We start from the raw sequence: 21,533 nt of genomic DNA, 5'->3' as shown, positions 1-21,533 counted from the left end.
CATACTTCCATGTATCTTGGCTCTGGGCAGATGACTTGATTTGGCCAATGGGATGTCAGGAGACGTGATACAAGCAAACTCGTGGACAGCACTCGTGAGCTCTTGCTCTTTTGCATCCGCCATCATCAGGAGAAGGAACTGCCTAGGCTAACTTGCCAGTCCCCGGGGGGAGAATGAGCGTCCTATGGGCAGCTGAGTCATCTAGCCATACCCAGGCTAGATTGGTTGATGCAGATTTGTGAACTAAATGAGTGCTTATTTAGGCCACTGAGACTTCCCTGAGAACATTTATTACACAGTAAGAGTTAACTGATATTGCTACCATACTTGCAGTCTCCTTTTAGAAACACCAGATTGGACATCCTGAAAGTCCTGTTCATTTGTACCCATTTGGGGTCACAATTCAAAACCCATTTTCAAATTTCATAACCGTGTTAATCAACCCTGGTTGTTTGCGCTTCCTTCTTGGCACCCTCTCTGGCTTTGCCTTCAAAAACTGGCACAGCTGCTCTCAGAGGCCAAGTACTAGAGGGTTCCACTGGTGGCAGAAGGGTGAAGTTTGCAGCCCTAATCTCATAATACTGTGACACAGCCTGGCGATGGCATATACCACAGCTTCCTAGCCGGGTACAGGATGCTAATGAAGGCTACAAATCCCCCTTCAGAGAGGGGTGTAAGCTGCAGAACCTTGCTAAATGCCTGTCATTAATGTAAACTGCAGCACACCAGCTGAACCTTGGGATACGCTTAATTGCCCAGGGTGGCTTAATCTTCAGCCCTGCCAGTTGCAGAAGGATTACTTGTCTTTGGTGAACTCAGTTGAGAGTTGAAAGTAAATTTGCTTAAATAGTAGAGTTTAGAAGAGGAATAACATAAATAGGAAGAATCATAAATAACTGCTATTGGAAAGTAAACTACAGCTAACTCTAACCAAGGGCTGCCTCCCAGAGAAAAGCATCAGAAACTCTTGATTTAGGCTTTTGTTCAACTACCATATGAGTCACAAGGAGAAAATGGGTTCTAGTTAAAATCATGTGTGGGTGGGTGCTAAGCCACTTCAGTCTTGTCTGACTCTGTGTAACTCTATGGACTGCAGTCTGACAGGTTCTTCTCTCCATGGGATTCTCCAGGCAAGAATACTGCAGTGGGTTGTCATGCCCTCCTCTAGGGGGTCTTCCCAACCCAGGGATTGAACCTCTGTCTCTTACGTCTCCTGCACTGGCAGGCGGGTTCTTTACCAAGAGTGCCACTTTACCACGAGTGCCACCAGCTAAAGCCATAGTCATGACCAAAGCAATATTACCTTAATCTCAAAGCTACATTTCCCTGCATGAGCCTTTGACAGTAGAGGGATATAAGGGTTTTGCTGATACTGAGCTTCACTGTTATCAGTACTGTTATGAAGACAATTCCCTAGCTTCAACTCTACAGACTCAGTTTAAGAGCAAAACAATTATAAGCATCTTTTCCAAACAGAGCGGTCATAAAGAGGTTTTTTTAAAATATATATATATATAACTAATTCTATTAGTATTGATAAATATGTGTTGAGGATAAAATTGTTGTAAACTCTTCATATCTGTTGACTTCTGCAAACGGCTGCTGTTTACCTATCACTGACCTCTTCTTTCCTTCTTCCTTTATAATAGAAGTTCAGTTTTACTTAGGACAAATTTGTGATCCACTGAAAGGTGATGTTTTTCAACTTTCCAGATGGCCATGGCCATATGACTTGGTTTGGGCCAATGAGTTGAAAGTAAAAGTGTTGTGTGAGGTCTCTTCAAGAGCAGAGGCACGTCTTTCTCTGTTCCTTACTTTGTCAGTGGGCCTAGAACATGGATGTGATGGATGGCCTTCCAGCAGCCATCTTGGATCATGAGGTCTAGGGTCATTATAAGGACAGAAGAACAGAGAACTGCAGAGAGCCTGGGCTCCCAAGGACTGTGCAGAGCAGCCCTGCCATCAGGTACTGTCTGCCTCCAGATTTATTTCATGAGGGAGAAAAAGAAATCTGTATCCAATATAAGCTACGGTCATTTGGAATTTTCTGTCCTTCCCAGACAAACTTACTCTTGGTTGTTATGTTTCCATATTGCTCTGAGCCTCTGAAGCAGCAGCAACAAATACTCTCAAGGCACCTCTTTTGGGCTCAGGCAGCATTAGAGAGCACCGTCATCTCAGAGCCAACACGACTTACACTCAGAGACTGCGAGGATGAATTTCAGACGGTGGGATAGGAGCGCGAATGAAAATTCCTTTTCTTTTTCCTTTTTGGCCACTTGGCAAATGGCATCGCTGTGTTTGCCTGGCCATTACCAATGGAGGGGTTTGTGAGGCCAGTGCTTTCCTAGTGAGGCTTCCCCGATGGCTCAGTGGGTAAAGAATCTGCAAGCAAAGCAAGAGGCACAGTAGACTTAGGTTCGATCTCTGGGTTTGGAAGAGTCCCTAGAGGAGGAAGATGGCAACAGACTCCAGTATTCTTGCCTGGAGAATCCCAAGGGCAGAGGAGCCTGGCGAGTTACAGTCCAAAGGGTTGCAAAGACTTGGACATGACTGAGTGACTAAGTGTGCAAAAAAAAAAAAAAAAAAAAAAAAGGCACAGGCTTTCATAATAGCTTTATCAGTCTTCAAAGAAGTCCCTGTTTCAAGAACTCACCCTGTACTCAGGATGTGGACGGCCGCTCCGGAGGCTGAGCAAGGACTCATTTCTGGGTCTTGCTCTTTCATTTTTCTTTTTATCCTTTCTCCCTCTGTCTCTCCTTCTGACTCCTTTGCCCCTACACTGTCCCTGCCCTGCTTTCTCCATCTCTCTTGCTTTCTCCATTCTTTCTTTCCTTTCTGGAGCAGAAGTGTTTATTTGTGTGAAATGTAATCTTATTGGAAAAATTGGGGACTTTATTTTCTTAACAGAAAATATCACCTAGCTCATAAACATTGCCCCTCATAAATCAACGGGGGTCATTTACCAAAAGGAATATTTAGTGAACATTCTCCACTCATCTCCCCTTTCCCAGTCCCCACATTTTCCTCCCTACTGTCCAGTACGGTTATCTGTGTCTTGTGTGGACCTGATATATTTGTTGTTCAGTCTCTCAGTTGTGCCCAACTCTTTGTGAGCCCGTGGACTGCAGCATGCCAGGCTTCCCTGTCCCTCACCATCTGCTGGTGTTTGCTCAAACTCATGTCCATGGCATTAGTGATGACCTGATATATAAATTCAAACAAATATTACATTTTCCTTCTGTGGTGTCTTTCAACTTGCATTTTTACACTTCATTGTGTGTCCTACAGATCTTCCATGTTAATTCACAGGGAGCCTCTTCATTCTTATTTTTTAAAGCCATGTAATAGTCCATTTTAAGGAGCTGTCCAGGGTCCTTCTGGTGAGCACTGAGATTGTCCTTAACCAGCACTGCTGCTGAGAGCAGCCTTACACAGCTATTGCATTTAGAAGGGAGGTGGTAGTATCATCTTCTGGGTGAATGTCTGGAGCTGAGTGGAACTGATGGACCACAACCATGTGTAACTATGCAGATGAAGTTCACAATTACAATCTTTTTTTTTAAAAAAAAAAATCAAACCTGTGCCCCCCCCCAAGTGAAAGCATGGAGTCCTAACCACTGGACCATCAGGGAATCCCCCACAGTTATAATCTTGAGTGGAAGAAGCCAGACACAGGAAAATACATACCATAGAATTCTATTTATATAAAGCACAAAACTGGGCAAGACTAATCTTTGCTGTTAGAGGACAAGATAGTGGGCACCCTTGGGTGGGTAGTGACTGAGAGGGCCCAGGGGGCCTGCAGGGATGCTGGGAATGTTCCCTTTGTTGATTGGATACTGGTTTCATTGATGTGTTCACCTCATAGAAATTCATCAAGTCATACACTTACAATGTGTCTTTTTTATTGTTGAAGAAACCCTGGCTTATATGTTTTACAGGTATAGTATTATATTTGTGCTTCTATAGATGCGGTTTCAATCCCTGGGTCAGGAAGATCCCCAGAAGGGAATGGCAACCCACTCCAGTATTCTTGCCTGGGAAATCCCATGGACAGAGGAGCCTGGTGGGCTATACAGTCCATGGGGTCGCAAAAGAGTCCAACATGACTTAGTGACTAAACAGCAACAACAATACATTCTAAGGTACTCTCCATCAAAATTTTAGTTTCTGTCCATCACCATGCAATTGGCCCCTTTATTCATTTCACCCTCCTCCACATCTACCCACCCACCACCCCCACCCAACCCTGGGAGCCACTGCTCTATACTCTGTACCTACATATTTGTTTTTGTTTGGCTTGGTTTGTTTTGTTACTTTGCATTCATTTGTTTTAAAACATTTGTTTATTTGGCTATGCCAAGTCTTAGTTGTGGCATGTGGGATTTAGTTCCCTTACCAGGGATTGAACCTAGGTCCCCAGCATTCAGAGCATGGAGTCTTAGCCACTGGACCACCAGAGAAGTCCCTGTTTGTTTTTTTATAGTCCACATAGAGTGAAATCTGGGCTGATAAGGTGGAAAGAAGCCTGTGAAGAGAGGTAGGAACTCAGGGGCTGGAGTGCCAGCCCAGGGCAGGGTCTTGAGAGAACTGGAGTCCTCTCAGTGGTAGGTGTTCTGTCCATGATATGAATTATTTCAATGATACTGCTTTCCTCCTGACACTCAGAGCTGCTACTCTGCGGAAAATAAAACATTTTAGAGGACGAGTGGAAATCTAGTTGATGTTTGTTGGACCCTGTGAAGGAGGTGGCAGGCAGCCTCTCCCCCCACCTGCTTTCCTCCTCTATCTGCCTCTCCTTTGTCATTCCCCTCCTGCTTCATCCTCTAGGACACTGAGTCCCAGCCTTCAATGCCTTGCAAACTCCAGTGGTTCCTTCTTCAGCAGGGGTTTGTGGGGTTTTCCCTGCCTGGGCTCTCCTCATCCAGAGGGTGAGGGCCCCTCAGCTGGTGGTCCCGGGGCTGGGAGCCTGCCTTGGACACGGGCCCTCCTGTTCTGACTCCCTGACAGCAATGCTGCAGCTGCTCTCCAGAATTCACCTGCAGGAAAACCCACTTAGCCACAGCCAGGGCTGATTAAATTCCTCCCAGAGACTCCAGACTCATGTAAAGAATGCATGTTACCTCTAGTAGCATCACTTTAACCCACCCTTATCCATAACTATCCTCTAGAATAATTGCATTAAAAGAACATTTGTATAATCGGCTCCAGTTTCGTCTGCCTTATTGGAACTGGAGCCGATTATGCAGAGTGAAGTAAGCCAGAAAGAAAAACACCAATACAGTATACTAACACATATATGGAATTTAGAAAGATGGTAATGATAACCCTGCATGCAAGACAGCAAAAGAGACACAGATGTAAAGAACAGACTTTTGGACTTTGTGGGAGAGGGAGAGGGTGGGATGATTTGGGAGAATGGCACTGAAACATATATACTATCATGTAAGAAATGAATCGCTAGTCTAGATTCGATACAGGATACAGGGTGCTTGGGGCTGGTGCACTGGGATGACCCAGAGAGATGATATGGGGAAGGTGGTGGGAGGGGGGTTCAGGGTTGGGAACTCATGTACACCTGTGGTGGATTTATGTTAATGTATGGCAACACCAATATAGTATTGTAAAGTAAAAAAATAAAATTTAAATTAAAAAAAAAAAGAACTTTTGCCTGCTTTGAGATTTGCTTTCATTAGAACGGCCCTTGTGTTCGGTTAGATTGGTTTTGTCTGGAGCCAATCAGGACACTGAGCTGCTGATGACAAATGGATCCTTTCTGGTCCCCATGCCCCCTCCTCCATGGAAAGCGGCAGGGTTTCCGGGGGTGGTGGGGAGGGGACTGGAGTTGTGTTTCAGGTGAGCCGGCACGAAGGCATGAAATGTACGTTTGCTTCGTGCCTTCAGTGTGGCCCAGAGGAGCCGTCCACCAAGAGGCATGAAAAGTGAAAGTGCTCAGTCGTGTCCGACTCTTTGTGACCCCATGGACTGTAGCCCCCCAGTCTCCTCTGTCCATGGAATCCTTCAGGTAAGAATACTGGAGTGGGTTGCCATGTCCTTCTCCAGGGGGATCTTCCTGACCCAGGGATTCAACCCAGGTCTCCCTTGTTGCAGGCAGATTCTTTACCATCTGAGCCACCAGGGAAGCCCACCAAGAGGCAGGCGTGATGCTTATGCGACACAGTTGTAATAACTTAGGTTGGACTTTTGATTGACAGTCGGTGCTGGTGGTGGTTTTTCTGAGCATCCCTCTCTGATACTTCACATTGTAAAAGATAATATTTGCCTTTTATTTGATACGACCTGATGAGCCACTTCTTTTGTGGCTAGTAGAGCAGGAAGACTAAGATACCAGCTCTTAGGTTTGAAACAGACACCTGCCCTTTACTATGAAATTTCAGGTGAGTAGTTTAAACATTCCCACAATATGGTTTTCCCATCTGTAAAGTGGGTGCACTAAGTGGTACCAACCACACAGGGATGTGTGTGTGTGCATGCTACGTTGCTTCAGTCGTGTCCGACTCTTTGAGACCCTATGGCCTGTAGCCCGCCAGGCTCCTCTGTCCATGGGATTCTCCAGGCAAGAATACTGGAGCGGGTTGCCATGCCCTCCTCCCGGGGGTCTTTCTGACCCAGGGATTGAACCTGCATCTCTTACGTCTTCTGCATTAGCAGGTGGGTTCTTTACCACTAGCACCACCTGGGAAGCCCACATAGGGATGTAGTGAGGAGTAAATGAATTAATACCTATTAACCATTCGGAGGGCTTCCCTGGTGGCTCAGAGGTTAAAGCATCTGCCTGCAATATGGGAGACCTGGGTCTGAACATAGGAAATACTTAACAAATGTGCAGTACAATTATTAAAATTATTTTTTTCCAAAGAATGATGAACAGTTGTCATCTAAAATTGACTTGTGACCTCACCACCCTTCTTTACAAACACAGTAAAAGACACAGCCTCCTGCACAATGTAGAAGCTTAAATCAGCACCCATATTACTTCTCTTCTTCAATGTCCAGAACTCACCTTGCCAACGTGAGGATCCCTCTGAAACAACAGGATGCTTCAAAATGAGGACTTTGGATTTCAGCTGACCTGAGCAGATCATGCTGTGAATCTTTTCTCAATCAGCTTCATTTCCAAATATCAGCTCATGAAGATCAAAACTACCTTTACTCTCCCTGTGGGTTTTGGGTAACTTGGATTCTTTCTTATAAAGTTTTGTTATTTCCAGGTGGAAGCTTACTTAACCCCTGTGTCCCAAGAAATGACCCTCACCCCTTGGCCACATTTCTCCTGGGAAACCGGAGGCTAAGGTCTTCTCCTTGAGCGTGAGTATTGGGAGCCATCCTGGAAATGGGCAGAGCAGAAGTCTGTGGCCACCTTTGGCACGTTCTTAGTTGTTTTGAGGACCAGCTGCTATATCCTTTGAAATAAATTTCCAGTCAATAAACACAAAGATAAATACCCACAGATGAAGATACAAACAGCATATTTTACATTTATCTCATTTATCTCATCTCATACATGTCCCCAAAACATTTAAAAGCTGGAGGAGGGAAGAGCATTCTGGGGTTGACCCAGCACCCAGCTTTTCACTTCCTTCCAGCCTCTCTCACCGCCATCACATCACTCTCATAGACTTTCATCTTTGGTGTAGCCTTTAACGTTTAGTTTATCAAGACCAAACTGCCACCGTGAGAGATCACAGGTGAGGAGGGGGAAGGGATACCCAGAGCCGACCCTGGAGGTACTTTTGGAGATCACCCTGAACTCGGTCTCCAAGTGCATGAACTCTGTTCTGAGATATCTGCATATCCATGCAAAAGTGTCCAGGGTGAATGAGAGAAATACGAAATCACCACTAGGCCAGCATCGCAGTAAAAATCTTCATAGGCAAGATCCTTCACTGGATGACAAAATCTGCTGGCAAAAGCTTGAGGAGGATAACTGCAATGTTTACATACCCCCCTCCCAATAAGATGCTTGTTCATTACAAATGGAAAGATGGTAACCTGGCCATGGAGACACCAGGAGGACCCCACTTTACCCAGATGGTCATCATTAGTGATGAGACACATCGACTCCTTGTCCCCTTGACCTTACATGCTGAATCGAGGGGAACCCAGCTCCACTTCTGCCATGTGCTTCCCGAAGGGCACAATTTCAGTCTCAGGAGAAGACATCAGATAAACCCAAACCGGAGGACACTCATAGGCAAACGACAAGTACTCTCTTTTTTTAAAATTAAATTCTCTAGCTGTGGCATGAAGGCTCAGTTGCTCTGTGACATGTGGGATCTTAGTTCCCTGAGGCTTCCCCGGTGGTTCAGATGGTAAATAATCTGTCTGCAATGCAGGAGACCCTGATTTGATCCCTGGGTTGGGAAGATCCTCTGGAGAAGGAAATGGCAACCTACTCCAGTATTCTTGCCTGGGAAATCTCATGGCCGGAGGAGCCTGACAGGCTACAGTCCACGGGCCGCAAAGAGTTACCCGACTGAGTAACACCAACACAAAGGGGTCAACCCACATCCCCTGCATAACAAAGCAGGTTTTTAACCTGGACCACCAGGGAAGTCCCTGGCCAGAACTCTTAATTAAAAGTTTCAAAGTCGTGAAAGATAAAGGCTGAGCAGCTGCTCAGATTGGAGACCTTGCACCTACATGGAAAGTGGGATCCTGGAGTAGGTCTGGGGCCAGAAAAAGGATGTTAGTGGGAAAAGTGGCATAACCCAAGCAAAGTCTGTAGTTGGACATCTGGTTCTGATGTTCATCTCGTGGTGGTGCTGATCACCCTGTGATGATGGGACAGATTCACCTCGGAGGAATCTGGGTCGGGCACAAATGGAAATGCTCCCAAACTCTCCCTGAAAGTAAGGCCTTTCCTGTTGACAAAATGTGTCATTGTTTGATTGGTGGACGTATCACAGACTAGCATACTGTCAAGTGCATCCCAGCAGTGTGGAAAAGAACTCTGTGTTTGACAGATGTCTTGTCACAGAATATCCCAAATCTCGACTTCGGAAAGCGCTGTGGGGAACCCAGCAGTGTTTTCTTCCATTAAAGCTGTCTTCACTCCAGAAAACAAGATGAGCAAAGGCTCATCCAACCTGGTTACCAGCTTGAACACCCACTGGAGTACTGACCTTGAGGGACACAGGCAAATGTGTGCATTTTACATTTTGGAGTAGAGTTGCTTTACAGTGCTGTGTTAGTTTCTGCTGCATAACTCTGTGAATCAGCTGTAAGGACACATATATCCCCTCGCTCGCGAGTATCCCTCCCACCACCCCACCATCTCACCCCTCTTAGGTCATCACAGAGCACTGAGCTGAGCTCCCTGGGCCGTATAGCAGCATCCCATGAGCTATCGACTTTATGCATGGTAGTGTATTTATGTCAATGCTGCTGCTGCTGAGTCACTTCAGTCGTGTCTGACTCTGTGCGACCCCATAGACGGCAACCAGGCTCCCCCGACCCTGGGATTCTCCAGGCAAGAACCCTGGAGTGGGTTGCCATTGCTTTCTCCAGTGCATGGAAGTGAAAAGGGAAAGTGAAGTTGCTCAGTCGTGTCCGATTCTTCGCGACCCCATGGACTGCAGCCCACCAGGCTCCTGCGTCCATGGAATTCTCCAGGCGAGAATGCTGGAGTGGGGTCGCCATCGCCTTCTCTGTATGTCAATGCTACTCCCTCAGTTTGTCGCACCCTCTCCTTCCCCTCCATGTCCACAATCCTTTCTCTGCCTCTGCATCCCTGTTCCTACCCTGTAAACAGGCTCATCTGGACCACTTTTCTATTAATAGATGGCACATACATGTATTAATATATGATATCTGTTTTTCTCTTTCTGACTCACTGCATTCTGTATGACAGACTCTAGGTCCATCCATATCTCTATGGATGACTCAATTTTGTTCCTTTTAATGGCTGGGTAATATTCCATTGTATACATGTACCACCTCTTCTCTACTCATTTATCTGTCCACGGACATTGAGGTTGCTTCCATGAATCTATTTTGTTTTTTACAAAGCTGGTCCAGAGATTTTTGTAAGATTGCACTTTTCACCCCTAGCGATTCCTGCAGGAGAGCTGGCCACAGTCTCTCCCTCAGGTTCATGGTAAACCAGAGCGCTCACAGATACTCGTTAGGTGACAAAACCAATGCAGGAAGAAGTCCGGGTCACCCGCATGAGTCCTGGATTCATTGTCAACATACCTCAGAGTTCTTTCATCACGACAGTGGCTAAAGATCTGTGTAAGAGTGACATTAAATGAACACCTTCAATTCCCACACTGCTGTGTGGGTTTCACAGCACTTTCTCATTTTATTTCAGCAGCAGCTGCAGACTGTGGAGGGCCTCTGGGGCTTTAGCTCCTGCCCGGGGTCACCACCACCCTGGCTGAAGGTGGGATGAGAGCCAAGAAAAGCTGAAATATACTGGTCCTACTCCTCAAACCTGCCATGTTTGACCCTCTCTGATTTTGGTTCCACATCAAAACTATTTCCTTAGAAAGGATACATATTGTGAAGCTTAAAAAAAAATTGAATTGTGTACAAATGGCATGGCATATGTTGTTTTACTAAGCATAAGTGACCCATCATAGCTTTTAGGATCAGGCTTTATCAACATTTCAACAGAATGCTCTACAACATGGATATTTAATGTAAAAGTAGATTTTTAGCACCTGACACAACCGTGAACAGCTTCGTCACCACCATTGCTAAACAGATATTAAAGTATTCATGTAAATTCTATTTGAATAACTTTCATGCCTTGCAAAATCTGAAGAACCTTTGAAATTGATATGGCATTAGAATGTTTAAAGAAATAAATTTGCTTTAAAGACCAGCTTTATCAGAATCCATGAAGGTTATACTGTGGCATCAATGTGCATAGTATAAATGCTGGGGGAACAAAAAGAAAAAAAAAAACCCAAAGAATGGAAAAATTCCTGTTGGATTTCACGTTCCCTGTTTATTATTCTGCTGCTGCTGCTGCTAAGTCGCTTCAGTGGTGTCCGACTCTGTGAGACCCCATAGACGGCAGCCCACCAGGCTCCACCGTCCCTGGGATTCTCCAGGCAAGAACACTGGGGTGGGTTGCCATTTCCTTCTCCAATGCATGAAAGTGAAAAGTGAAAGTGAAGTTGCTCACTCGTGTCCGACTCTTAGTGACCCCATGAACTGTAGCCCACCAGGCTCCTCCGTCCATGGGATTTTCCAGGCAAGAGTACTGGAGTGGGGTGCCATTGCCTTCTCCGGTTTATTATTCTGGGCTCATCACAAAAGCACCATTAGCACGGCCGCCTCCCACTTCTCAGTCGCAGGGCTGAACTCTCTCATGCTCTTCCTCCAACTCAGTCATTAGGAGTAACAATCCAGAGGAGAAAGTGTTGCCTTGTGTACTTGCACCCTCTGCTTTCCTCGCTTTAGGTTACTGTTGCAAGATGAATGTTTATCCCATTTCCTCACTGGATTAATTAACGGAGCTTCCTCCTTGGTTTGAGCCCCCACCCCGACTGCCCAAGTCTCCATTAGAGCTTTCACTTCTCCTGGCCAGGCTGGGGGCACTTGACAACAGTGTTCATAATTGCTTTATCTAATTGTGTGGGATCAGGGTGGTAAACTTTGCAAGGATGTTTGCATCAAGAGTGCTCTTTCAGTTAGCCTTGTTATTCCCTTCTGTGGCTGATCTCATATCTCATTTCAGCACACGACATCATGTCCCCTGAGGGAGTAACCTGGAGTCGGGAGGGGCTGACAAGGGAGCCCTGTCTGTAGCCCATCCCTGAGCCCCTCACCCTCCCACACGTCCATCCTGCCAGGGACAGGGCTGTCCCTCACTGTCACCAGATGCACCTTCCAGGGAAGAAGGCAAATCCTGGCTAGTCTTGTCCTAATTCCCCCTGAGGTGATGAAGAGGACAGCTGGTAGGAGAGAAGGGGTGGCTAAGAAAAGGGCTTAAATTAAGGAGCTCTTTGTTTGCAGTTCCTTATCCCTGAGACGTAGAACTGTATTCCAATCTAATTTCCTTTACAATATAATTCATTCTTCTGAGAAAGGTTCTACAGGATTCTGAAGCCTGTCCAAAGGGCCTTTGGTCCACACGAGGTCAGGAACCTGTGGGTGGGGGCTCCAGCCCACCCTCCAGCCAAGCAAGAATGGGGGCTTCTGAGTGCCCCATCCTGTCTCACCCGGCCTCACCCCAGCCCAGCCCACCCAGCCAATATGTAGTTAGGAATCAACCAAGACTGTCCTAGTATATATATTTTAAAAACCTCTATTTTCTTTAATGGAATTTTACCTAGCCTGTAGCATTTGTGACTGAAGGCAGAAAGTGTGTGAAAGGATAAACATACATCCTCACTCCCACTCCATGCCCACCCCTTCCTCACCCCTTCCACATCCCTTACTGCCACGGCCATTCATTTCAGAGCGAGCGGAAGGTTTCAGGAGAGCAGAGGTGTTAATTAGTATTTTATCAAGGGGTAAATATTTTTTCTCTGTACGGCTCCCTCCTAACAGAAGATCGGTGTGGTTCAGATCTTCCTGGTCCTGTATGGAGCCTCTGGCCACATGTGATTAAATTGGTAAAAATTAAATAAAATGGAAAACTCAGTTCCGCAGACTCACTAGCTTCACTCCCAGGGCTTGACAGCCAACATGGGGCTGGTGACAACCACACTGGAGAGCCAGACAGGGGGGCACTGCCCTCGCTGCCCACATAGCCCCCCAGACAGAGGGTCTGAATCTTCCCTGTTCACTGCTCATCTGGAGCCCAGCCCAGGCCTGTCCGTCCATTTCGTCCTCTTCTCTCCAAACTCCTGGGTCCTCACTCCTGTGTTTGTATGACCCTCCCCTCCTGCACGTCGCTGAAGTCCTCTGCAGGAAGAGCTATATGTGATGGTTCCCACTGGGTGTCCAGCTCCACCGTTTTCAAATGACGTGTGACCCTTACAGCCTCCTTGTGATGCCCTTTGGATTCAGAAGGGCAGGTCAGCCATAATTAGTGGGGAAACAGGCCGGAGAGAATAACCAACCTGTCCGAAGTTGCACACAGACACAGCCATCTCCTGACTTTGGGTCCAGGCTCCTCAATCTGTGTATGCGACACAGTCACACAGTCCTGGTTTGAAAGACAGGGAGCCCCCCGAGGGCTGTGTGGATCGAGGTGGGAAGTGTGTGGGCACTGTCCCCGGGCTGTGCAGACTGCTTCCCTCCCAGGGCCTCGGCTTCTCATCTGGAAATTCCAGGGAGGGAATTTCTACAAAATGAGGCTAAGATTTCTTCCACTTGGTCCACAGAAACTTCGGATTAACTTTTCACATATATGGATTACTTTTTATTCTTCTCTCAATGATTCAAAGACTATTTTAAGATTTCCTGCCCTCGTATTTGGGGTGGCCCCCCCCATCCAGTGGTCATCATGTTGATAATGGAATAATTGGATAATGGATAATAAATGGATAATGGATAATTGATAGGGGCTTTGGGTTTTCCTGATAGCTCAGCTGTTGAAGAATCTGCCTGCAATGCAGGAGACCTGGGTTCGATCCCTGGGTTGGAAAGATCCCTGGAAAAGGGAAAGGCTACCCACTCCAGTATTATGGCCTGGAGAATTCTATGGACTGTATAGTCCATGGCGTCACAAAGAGTAGGACATGACTGAGTGACTTTTTCACTTTTCACCTGATGACACACTTGGCCTCCCACCCAGGACTTCCTACAGCAGCAGCTCCAGTCTCCCTCCCCCTGGAGCCTGCCCACCTGCCAAGTCAGAAGCTGCATTTCTCCAAAGTCTCAGGGGGTTGGTTTTCTCAAAGTCTGCAGAACTCTCATCCATGCCCCAGGATAAGGACAAATGCAACTCAACAGAAACCTGCCTCCAGGGGACCAAGCGGACACAGGGAGCTTGTCAAATCCTCCCAGTTCGGCTCTGGGGAGGGAGTCAGGAGTGGGGGTTTCCTGAGGGTCTGAGCCCATCCCTGTGCAGGAGTCCACGCCCTCCTACATCCGTCCCCAAAACGTGAGCACATGTACAGAGAGCACTTTGGGCTCTGGGATCCACTCCCAGCCCCGTTCTTCCATCTAATTAACGCGCCACGGAAGCTCTCTGGTGGGGGCGGCCTTCCCATGTGCACCCTGAGGCTCTCCGATGCCCGCGAAGCTGGGGACAGAAATTGAGTCTGTGGGATACACAGGAATCAGGTGGATGCTGGGCAATGTGGCTGCCAGGCACTGAACGGCCTCAGGAGACACCACCCCTGGGGCCCTCCAGAGACCTAGAGAGACCCACTGTCTCCCATGTGTGGGAAAAAAGAGCTGGACAGTTCTAATCCATCAGATTAGAACCTCCGGAAGTGGCTATGTTAGCCTAGAAGACAGGACCAGGTGGGAGTCAGGATAAAAATGTCTAATGAAGGCAGAGTGAAGTTCAAAGTGAAAGATGACAAGGCTGAGACCCTGTGATCAGCCACTCAGCCCCCCGTGACAACACCCCACAGACGTGTGTGTTGAACAACAGAAGCTTGTCTTCTCAGCTCTGGAGGCTACAGCTCTGAGATCAAGGGGTCCACAGCACTGGTTTCTTCGAGGCCTCTGTGTCTGCTGCCGCCCTCTCACGTCCTTCTCGTGGTTGTCCCCCTGCACACGTCTGCGTCCTGGTTTCCTCTTCCTATAAGGACAGCAGTCATATTGAACGAGCGCCCACCCTAACAATCTCATTTTAAAAACGATCTCTTTAAGATCCAGTCTCTAAACAGTCATGCCTGGGGGTTGGGACCACGACGTGTGAATCTGGGGACGCTATTTGGTCCATCTGCACTGCTGTCTGTGAACCTTAGTGGCTTCTGCCACACGTGGCCATCCGGTGTCCTGCGCTCCTGGACCAAGAATCACCATGAAGGCTGGAAGCCAACTGCCTCTCGGATGGTTTAGCCCCAGAACCTGCCCAGTGGGTACCCTGCAACCACAGGGCACCTCCCTGACCCCTCTCGGGGAGGTGGGGGCAGAAAGGTGGCCTGAGCTCAGAGACACTGGGAGTCAGGCTTTCTGATGGGTGAGACCAAGTCGCTGGTCTTGAAGATGGGTCCTGAGGGGGACAAGCACCGTCATTCTGCTCAGCTGCCCTGGGCTTGGCCTTGATGAGCCAGAGTGACTGGGCAGCTGGTATCTAGTCTCTAGGTCCCTCGTTACACAGTTGCCTGGCTCACAGTTTTCTTGCCATCCCAAACTCTAGAGGTGGCATCCTAACGTCTAGTTAGGATGGAAAGATGCACAAGCAGTGGTCACCCCAAGGAAGAGTCCACTGGGGTGAGTCAGAGGTCAAGGGTAGTCCCGAGAGGCCAATGCCTGTTCCAGAATGAAGGTACCCTGAGAGCTCAAGTAAGTGTCGTGCAATGTGAAAGTGAAAGTGAAGTCGCTCGGTCCTGTCTGACTCTTTGTGACCCCATGGACTATAGCCTACCAGGCTTCTCCATCCATGGGATTTTCCAGGCAAGAGTACCAGAGTGGGTTTCCATTTCCAGGGATCGAACCCAGGTCTCCCGAATTGCAGGCAGATGCTTTACCTTCTGAGCCACCAGGGTAGCACAGTGTGGGGTCCCCTAAATTAGCATGTGCAAATAGTTAATAAGGGAGAGGGCCCTGGGAGGACCACCAGGAAGTGATGAAAGGGGGCTGATTTCCTGTGTAGACCACCACCAAGGGGAGCTGGTGACCCCAGGCCTGGCTGGCATCCCGGGCTCGAGCGTCCTCCTGCTCTTCCTGCCACATGACCTGGACGCCTCACCCATGTGGCCTGCAGTGCTGGCACCTGCAGCAGTCCCTGGAGCCACTCCCTCCATCCAGACCCACCAGAGTGGGACCTTCAACTGCAGCATTTCAGGTTGGAAGGAGCTGGCTATATGACTGCTGGAGAAGGGCCAGCCATTTCTGAAAGGTGCTTTCACAGTTGGACTATCTGGTGTCTGAAACAAAAATCAGATTCCTTGGGCTTTGCCTTGTATATCTACCCCCATCCTCCCAACTTTTTATGTTGGTATATGCCAAGGCCATTCCTTTATGTTGCAGCTTGCAGAGCTAAAGAAACATGGGGAGGTCTGGAAGAAAACACTTAAGTAAAATGCCTTTAATTCTTCTTGTAAATTTCTCAGGTTAAACCAGCACCAGAACCAACAGAAGATAACTTATTTTCTGTTTCCCACACATCAGGTAAAAGATGGATAATCATTTAAAGATACAAATATGAAAGTGAAAGTTGCTCAGTCCTGCCTGACTCTTTGCAACCCCATGGACTATACAGTCCATGGAATTCTCCAGGCCAGGATACTAGAGTGGGTAGCTGTTCCCTTCTCCAGTGGATCTTCTCAACCCAGGCATAGAACCCAGGTCTCCCACATTGCAGGTGGATTCTTTACCAGCTGAGCCACAAGGGAAGCCCAAGAATATTAGACTGGGTAGCCTATCCCTTCTCCAGGGGATTTTCCTGACCCAGGAATCAAACCGGGGTCTCCTGCATTGCAGGTGGATTCTTTACCAACTGAGCTATCAGGGAAACCCAAAGATAAGATCCTTCAGCAATTGAAAATCAATTGCCGTTTGTACCCTTCATCAGTCTGGGGGTGTGCAGTGTGCAGAGGGGAGCTGTGTCACCAGAACTGGGGAGATAGCAGGCCACGGGCCTGGAGCTGAGAACAGACTCAGAGGGAGGACCCCCAGCCTGTTCTCCCTCAGTTCTTGGGGCACACTTGCTGGCCCAGGATGCCCCCAGGGAGGGAGCTGCAGTGCTGGCTTCTCTGAGGGAGTCAAGGGGCTGGGACCTGAGGGCTGGCTGTGGGCTGGCAACCCCAAACTCTGCTTTGTGGAGGAGCTTGCCACCCAGCCATTTTCTGCAGAACAGGAGGGAGCCTCCGGGCACCCCCACCCCGCCCCTCCTCTCCTGAAGTAGCACAAAGCACCTGCTAAACCTCCTTCCACCCTCTGGACCACTTCTTTGCCAGGACACTGCCTAGTTCCTAGGGGTAGGTACTTCATGGAGACCTAGTTTCCTCATCTGCAGGAGCACAGGTTAGGGGTGATAATCAGGTAAGATGATGTAGGAAGAACAGCATAAGATGCATAAGATGAAGTAGGCAGCAGCGGATACTCAGGAAACGGTGGTTGCCACGACCTCCTGGCATGGGGCTGAGGTCAGAGAACCGGGAAGGTGAAACAGCAGCAAAGGAAGGGGTGGTGCTTTCTTTCACCTAAGTCTTTCAGAAACATCCCAGCAGGAGGGAACACTTTGGGGGTGATGGAAATGTTCTGCGTCCTGATTGTGGGGTGGCGGTGACACCGGGATGGCGTCAGCAGCCCGGAGGAGGGAAAAAGTGCCTGGGCTGGGTGGATATACCTTTAGACTCTTCTATCACAGCTCCAGGCGCCGAGTTCAAGGGCAGAGAGTTTTAACTTCACTGGAATCAAGGGCAGAAAGTTTTAAAGTTTCTGGAATAAAGCCTGAGTAATCTTCCCTGCTTTCTCCCAAATAAGTGGACACACCCACCCGTACCCCCAACCCTAGCGTAAAGGACGCCTCACCCACCCAGCTCCTGTCCGCGGTTGTCCAAGCTCCACTGCCCTGACATTCTGGACGGCACCCGCCGCCGGCCTTTTCTTATCCAATCGCGCCACCCCGCGGACACACTGGGCACTGCCGCCTCCCCGACTTGCCACCCCTCTCGCCGCGGGTGTGGAAGGCGGGGGGTTTCAGAAAGTAAAGGCACGCACGTGTGGGAGACTCGCGCTCCTCGGACGGGAGGCAGTTTCACGACGGGTATTCCCGGGACAATCAACCAAACGCGCTGCAGCTGCGGTCCCTGGGCTCGGCGGGCAGACGTGGCCACATTGAACCCGTCTAGCCCTCAGCCCGCTGCCCCCCGCACCCAGCTTCTCAGGATGCACCCACGGGCCGGCGTCCTTCCTACCCTCGGCGAATCCGGAGCTCCCCCCCGGGGCCTCAGCGCCGGAGAGCGGCTCTGAACCGGTGTGGGGGGCGCCGTCCTGCCTCCTTCGCTCGGACCCCAGCGTCCGGCGTCGGCGCGGCATCTCCCTCTGGTGGCCGGACGGCGAGGCTGCATCGCCCACCTTGCTTTCCCCGGAGCGGCCAGAGGCTCGGAGCGCTCACCGCCCACCGTGCGCCCCCCGGAGCGGCCCGTCGCACCCACACCGGATTGGGATCGAGGACCAGCGGTAGTGGCTGCAGCCCCCGACTCGGTGGTGAGCGACAGGTGAGAGTCTCTCCTTCGTAGGACACTCCCGCCCCCCCGCCCCCCACTCCAAGCCCAGCCCTCCAGCCCTCCATCCAAATCGGAATTCCCTTTCAGCATCGCTCTTTTATTCCCTGAAACACTTGGAGCCACCATTCGCCTGCCCTTACAGGGACCGACACGTGCGAGGGGTCGTCTTGGGTGGTGGACCCCACTCCCTGAGGCCCGTCGCGGAGCCCTTCCCGTGGCCAGCGCGCGCCTGGACCGCAGGACGGCTTTGCTGTTTATGCACAAATGTAATGCAGACTGGGGCGGGGACTGGCACGTCCTTGGAAGGAGAAGGATGGAGGGAAAATTACAGTTGAGTAAACGAGTGGTCCGCAAATGTAGGTGGCCCCATTGACGAGCGGCACCTGCCGAGCTCGCCGCCGATTTACACACTCTAATCTGGGTTCGGAGCCGCCGACTCCTCACTGGGCCTGGTTGCGCCTTGGTAGAAAGGCGGTCGGGAACCTCGAGGAAGGGCGCGGCTGCCTCCCGGCGCTCTCCCGGGTCGCGGAGAGAGGCTGGGCGCGCCGAGGGGCTGGAGCGCCTCCTGGCGGCGGCGTGCGGCCCACGCGGGGGTCTCCTGCCCTCTATCCCGGCCCGTGCGTCTACGGGTTCCCTGCGCGGCTGGTGGCCGGCGGGCCTGCATTTCTTGACTTGCTCGGGTGGCGGCGCCGAGGCCTAGTCGTCTCTTTATTAATAGTGATGCCCCGGGAGGAAGGGGGTGGGGGGGAATTGAGTCCTTAAAAACCATACAGGATGGATGGGAGAGGAAAGTGTGTGTGTGTGCGTGTGTGTGTGAGAGAGAGAGAGAGAGAGAGAAAATTGGGGCGTTGGTGAAAGCAATAAAACTCAGATCGCTTCCTTGGAGAGATAGCGGTGGCTATAATTCGCTGGGGGATCAGGGGTTTATTTGCAGATCCTGGATAAAAGATGATATATCGACACAGTTTAGAGTGTCATTGCGCTCGGCCTCTCAGGAAGCCACAAGTACATATTTCCTGAAATACCGGCCAACACAATATCTAATCCACACGCCACTTAAGCAGGGGAGAGGAACCTCGGCAACTCCAAAGTTCGCGCCTGGTTGCCGAGTTCTGGGCCCCAGAGACCCCACCCGGGCTGGATCGGGTGCACCCGGACGCCCCCTCCGCTAGTCTTTGTCTTCAGGCCAAGTATCACTTAGTGTAGGGCCTTAATAAATACGTCTGAGAACTGTCCTTATGCTCGGTAAATATTGGATTAGCTTTTCAATGACCAGGCTCTTGAAAAGGCTGGAGAAATCCACACCAGGTCTCGACTAAGCCCAATAGTCAATAGGTAAGGAAAAGACTGTTTCCTTGGCTGGGGTCGGGAGTGTGGCGATGAGGGGTTCCTACTCTTATCAAGTTAGATGATTCTACTAAACGACAGCAGTTCTGGAAAATAGAAAAACAAAGGGGGGGGTGGTCGCCTGAAATTTGGATGAGCTGGAATTTCCACCTGGAAACCTTGATGGATTCTATTTCTATTTACATACAGCGCACAGCCTCAAGAAGAATTCGTTTTGTCTAAAACGTTTTTTGTTTGGGGACTCCTTACCAGAATTTCTGACTTGGCTCTAGGGACAAGGTATTACCCAAAAGCTCTCTGACCGCCCCACTAACTTCGGAGTGTTTAAGTGAGGCAAGACCCACTCTGCCTTCCTGTTTTCCAAAGGCAACGATGTAGGAGACATTGAGAATTAAAGAGGAAGTCCCTTTCTCCTCCAGCACGGAGGTGCTGGTCGTTAAAGAAGTTTCTAAACCGGTTTCCCGTGGTAGCACCGAGATGCCAGGAGGGTCTGGTGTATAATTTGAATGACAGGGGGTTGGTCACTGAGGGGTCCCGCAGGGTAAAAGCCGGCTCAGACCGGCTGCAGCGGAAACCGAGGGCTAAAGCGTCCCTGACCCTCTCCTGCAGTGCGAGGAGGGCTGGCTCCGTGCGCCCAGGCGTGAGGACGCGTCCAATTCAGGAACAAGAGACCTGGCTCTTCATCTACCCTAGAGCCGCGAAGCTGGTGGCCTCGACGCTTCTCCCAGCGCTGGGCACCTCGGTGTCCTCCTGCGCCTGGCAGGGTCCACTGGCTTCTACTCCAGGGTCCTAGACAGGAGAGGCCTAGCCGCTAGCTGCGCTCCCCGGAGCCCGCAAAGCGCGCGCAAGGAGCCCCGACCCTGAACGCGGATGTACACAGACTCGTGCCCCAGTTTAGAGCCAGTATTTGCTAGAGAGACCGAGGCAGAGACAGAGAAAGAGAGAGATCTCTAGCTCTCAGAGTGTCACGGGGCCTAGGCGGGGCAAGCGCCCTCTGAGGCCATCAAAGACAGGGGTGGCTGTTTCCCCCTCCTCCAGCCTCCTCCCCAATAGATATAGCACGAATTTTTAATGCGTCTTCCTTTCACAGACAACAATACAGGGTTTGAAAGCCGGACACAATTTGGGTTTTGTGCGGGTCCCTCCTCGCGCTCCCTTGGCCCAGCTGGCCATATGGAATCCAGCATGGAGCCCGCGGATGACAAAGGGACCCAGTGACGGGCCCAACAAAACCCCAAGGAGACTTCTGCCTGACTCTGGGATTCACTGCCCGCGATAAGCGCGCTGAATGGTGCGGGGTGGAGGGGCGGAGGGCGGGCCCCTTCTCCCTCTCCCCCTCTCTGTCCCCTGCGGTCCCCTCTCTGTCCCTTTTCAATATGCACGCCTCTAACACCCCCGGCTCCCAGCTCTGCCATTGTGCCGTCTTGTGCGGCCCCGCTGTAGATTGGGCGAAGATAGACTGCTAAAGCGGACCCCGCGCCCGGTGCGCTCCCAGGGCGCTGGGGTTAGGGCCACACAGGCTCTGCGGGCGCTTTTATTGACTCCGTGGGGACCCGAGGACAGAGAGAGGCGGGCGTCGGGCCCACCTCCCGGGCTCCGGGCCGCTGGAGCGCACACACAGACAGCAGGCCCGGGGCCTGGCCACCGCCCCAAATGTGCCCTCAAAGCGCACACGTGGAAGCCTGTGAGAACTTGGCCCTTCCTCGCTGCCTCCTTCCTCGCTGGAGGCCTGGCGGGGGCGGGGGGCGGGCGCCTACGATCATTTTTGGCTCCCAGAAGTTTGGGTCCTGAAACAGTCAAAAGAAGCCAAGTCTTGGGGCTGTGCCTCGGGTCTCCTGACAACCCCACTCCAACAGGCTAAGAACTCTCACTTTCCCGGCGGGCGGATGGGGTTATAGGGAGGTT

Source organism: Oryx dammah, unplaced genomic scaffold, assembly GCF_014754425.2.
Source record: "Oryx dammah isolate SB20612 unplaced genomic scaffold, SCBI_Odam_1.1 HiC_scaffold_10, whole genome shotgun sequence".
Lineage (NCBI taxonomy): Eukaryota > Metazoa > Chordata > Mammalia > Artiodactyla > Bovidae > Oryx > Oryx dammah.
The sequence above is the reverse complement of the archived record's forward strand: the minus strand, read 5'-3'. Positions refer to the sequence as shown.